The sequence below is a fragment of the Callorhinchus milii genome, unplaced genomic scaffold (genome assembly GCF_018977255.1).
Source record: "Callorhinchus milii isolate IMCB2004 unplaced genomic scaffold, IMCB_Cmil_1.0 Scaffold6, whole genome shotgun sequence".
NCBI classification, from domain to species: Eukaryota; Metazoa; Chordata; class Chondrichthyes; order Chimaeriformes; family Callorhinchidae; genus Callorhinchus; species Callorhinchus milii.
In genome coordinates, this window is record NW_024704747.1 from 14,483,798 (window position 1) to 14,487,931 (window position 4,134).

A 4,134-nucleotide genomic window follows, 5' to 3' on the forward strand; every position below is an offset into this window, starting at 1 on the left:
CACACATTCCCCTGTCAACTGTCCCCTCTGCACCGGCCTACAAATTGTCCACTTCCTCTGCAACAAGACTCAGTAACCTCATTGTTGATGAAAATATCGACATCATGGCCCTCACTGAAACCTGGATCACCCCAAGTGACACCTTCCCCCTCACTGAGGCCACACCACCCGTCTATACCTCCCAACATACCCCACATCCCAACCGCCGTGGCGGTGGTGTGGCCCTCATCTCCAAGTCCTCACTTTCTCTATTCCCTTACTCCTCTGGCTCATTCCCCTCATTCGAGCACCTTACACTCTACCATCCCTTGAATCTTTCCCTCAAAATTCTCCTCATTTACTGCTCCCCCCAAAATCTCCCCCACCTTCATCTCTGACGTCTCCGCCCTTCCTCCCCATCTCCCACCCACACGCTGATCAGCACCCATCCCTCCCTCCACATTTTCGAAACTGTCTCCCTGTCCCCTCTCATCACCACCATATTCAGCATTAAACACTCCACCTGTTCCCTTGACCCATTCCCCACCCCTTTCCTTACCTCCTCGCCCCTCTACTCTCCAACACCATCAATCTCTCCCTACCATCTGGCACCGTTCCCATCCCCCTAAAAACAGCTATAATCATCCCCATCTGAGAAAACCTTCCCTGGACCCATCCCTACTTTCTAACTACAAGCCCATCTCCAACCTTCCTTTTTTTTCAAAGGTCCTTGAAAGAGTTGTTGCTTCCCAGATTCGCTCCTTCCTCTCCTACCATTCACTTCACAACCCCCTCCAATCGGGTTTCCATGCTGCACACAGCATGGAAACTGCTCTAGTCAAGGTGACAACCTTTCCATCAGTGACCAGGGCTCCATCCGCGTGCTCATCCTCCTCGACCTCTCTGCTGCCTTCGTTAACGTTGATCACTCCATCCTCCTCCACCACCTCTCGTCTTACCTTAACCCATTCTGTCCCTGAATAGTTCAGGTATTATCTCTCACACTGCCTCCAATTTGTCTCCGCCAAGGGTTTCTCTTCCAGCCCCTGCACAGTCTTGTGCATTCCTCAGGGCTCTGTCCTCAGTCCTCAGTTCCCTCCTCTTCAACTTCTAAATGCTCTCCCTTGGTGACATCATCCGCAGACATATGGTCAATTTCCATATGTATGTGGATGACAACCAACTCCATCTCTCTGCCTCCACCCTCGATTCCAAGACATTGACGGAGGCTAATGAGTATGGCTTCCGTCTTGCCGCTATTCAGCTGCAGGAAATTTGTGCTCATCCAGACCTTGATATTCATCAAACAAGCTGACAGAACATCTGTGAGCTGGGAGTTGGTAGCTGGAGAAGTAGATTTGGATGTCAACCGCATACATGTGGAAGTTGATCCCATGTCTGCGGATGACATTGACAAGAGGGAGCAAGTAAATGAGGAAAAGCAGGGGATGGAGCCTTGGGTACCCCACAGGTGACTGGGCGGGAGTGGGAGAAGAAATCGTTTGCCATGATGTCTTGTTGGCGGTTAGTCAAGTAGGACTCGAATCATGCAAGTGCAGTCCCACTAAGGTGGATGAGAGAAAAGTGGTGGAGGAGAATAGTGTGATCAATTGTGTCTTCTTTCCTGCAGGTCTGAACTCCTCAGTCTCCTGGGCTCTCCCTCAGACTCAGCAAACCTGTGTGCAACTTAGGCATCAGGTTTGATCCCCAGCTTTCCTTTCTACTCCACATCCATTCTCTGACCGGAACTGCTTTTTTCCACCTCCGACACATTGCCCACCTCTGAAGAAAAACAGCCGAAACGTTGTCCACACCTTCGTCACTTCCCGGCTGGACTGTTCCAATGCCCTACTCATTGGTCTCCGGAGCTCCACAATACACAAACTACAACCGATTTAGAAATCTGCTGCCCAGATTCTCACCCGCAAAAAAAAACTCTGTACCCCCATCATACCAGTCCTTGCCAGGCTGCACTGGCTTCCAATTACTGAATGGATCGATTTCAAGATTCTCAAACTTGTTTTCAAATCCCTTCATGCCCTCGCACCTCCTTACCTATCCGATCTGCTTTCCCCTCACTCCCTCACATGCTGCCGCCCCTTGGCTGGCTCCTGCCTCCTGTTTGTCCCTCGTCTCCTCTGCTCCACCGTTGGTGGCCGTGCTTTCGCCCACTATGCCTCGAATCTCTGGAACTCTCTCCCTCAATCCCTCCACATTGCCCCCTCCCTACCCAATTTCAAATTGCACCTAAGCACTTTTTTTGATCGTGCTTACTGTCACTTCCCCACTCCCTCACCCCTGGGTCGATGCTACCCTGCATGAAGGGCACTTTATAAATGCAAGTTGTTGTCGTTGTTGAATAATTCCATAGGACTTTTAACATTGCACCTAAATAGGCAAGAAAGATGGTATCTGAAAGATGGCTCCTCTGACAATGTTCCTTAGCACTGCATGATGTCACCCCCTTACGCTGTTAGCTCAAATTCCCAACACAGTTCCAACTCAAGAGGAAAGAGTACTATTACCTAAACCAGGCTGAAGGCATGATGCAATACAATACAAAATTATATTTGTACAGCACCTTTCACATCGGGAGGATGTCCAAAGCCGCTGGACAGTCAGAAATTTGGACCCAAGCAGGGGGAGAGGGTTGGGGTATGGGAGGGTAGAGGGTAGGGAGGGTGGCCAAAGATACGGTCGAAGAGGAGGGTCTTGATATGTGCCTTGAAGAACAAATGATGACTTTAATAATAATAATAATAATCCTTGCATTTGATATAGCGCTTTTCACGTCGGGAGGACGTCCCAAAGCGCTTCACAGAATAGACTGTAAAGTGAATTGACTGTATATTTGTGGGCGAACGCGGCAGCCAATTGCGCACAGCAATGTCCCACAAACAGTCGTAGATTGAAAATGACCAATTTATTATTGTTTTTGTTTTTGGAGGGATTATTATTAGGCTCTGTGTGGAGTAAGGAAACTTGCCCAAGGTTTCGCCCTCTGCCTGGAATTGAACTCAGGTCTCTCACTTGCAAAGCAAGTGCTCTAACCACTGAGCTACAGGACTTTGGTTAACTCACTGTGTTCTGCTTTCATCAACAAATGAAAAGTGATTGCCCAAACATTTCACTTTGAAATGGTAGCTTTCTTTTCATTACTGTTATTCTTTAAGAACATAAGAACATAAGAATTAGGAGCAGGAGTAGGCCATTCGGCCCCTCGAGCCTGCCCCACCATTCGAATAAGATCACGGCTGATCTTCTGGCCTAACTCTAATTACCTGCCCTATCCCCATATCCCCTAATTCCTCTATTTTTTAAAAGTCTATCAGTCTCAGCCTTGACGATGTTCAAGGAATGAGCATCAACAGCCTTCTGGGGTAGTACCCTCTGAGTGAAGAAATGGTTCCTCAACTCTGTTCTAAAAGGCTGACCCTTAATTTTAGGATTGTGACCCCTGGTTATAGATTCTCCTACCAGGGAAAGTCCCTCAGTGTCTACTTTATCAGCCCTTTAAGAATCTTATATGTTTCAATAAGATCTCCCCTAATTCTTCTGTAATCTAGAGAATACAGCCCCGGTTTATTCAGCCTATCCTCATAGATCAGTCCCCTCATCCCAGGAACTGAATGTGAATCTATGCTTTACATACACTTATGTTTGGGTTCAAGCCCCACGTTGACTTGAACTCACATCATCTAAGCTGACATTCCAATGAAGTGCTGGGAGTGTGTTGTGTTGTCGGAGATGCCGCTATTCAGATGAAATGTTAAACTGAGGTCCCGTCTCTGCCTGTTCAGACTGACATTAAAGTTCTCGTGGCGCTACACGAAAAGAGAGGGGAGTTTCTTGCGGTGTCCCGGCTAATAACCCCCCGATAAAATTGGGCAGCCACATTTGCCTACAAACATACAGTCGTTTCACTCCACGTGAAGTACTTCGTGCGAAATACTTGGCGACAAAGTCCTGATGTGAAAAGTGCTGCACCGAACAGTGATTATCAGAGACGTATTACAAATTCCTTCAATGTACTCCGTTTCCTTTTATTGCGATCTGACCAAGAAGCCGCTTTGGTTGAGCAGTTTGGATGTGACCTCCTGTGTGCGTTGTGCAGAATAACAGCACTATTGCGGTGAGTCGGGAGCCCCGAGGAAC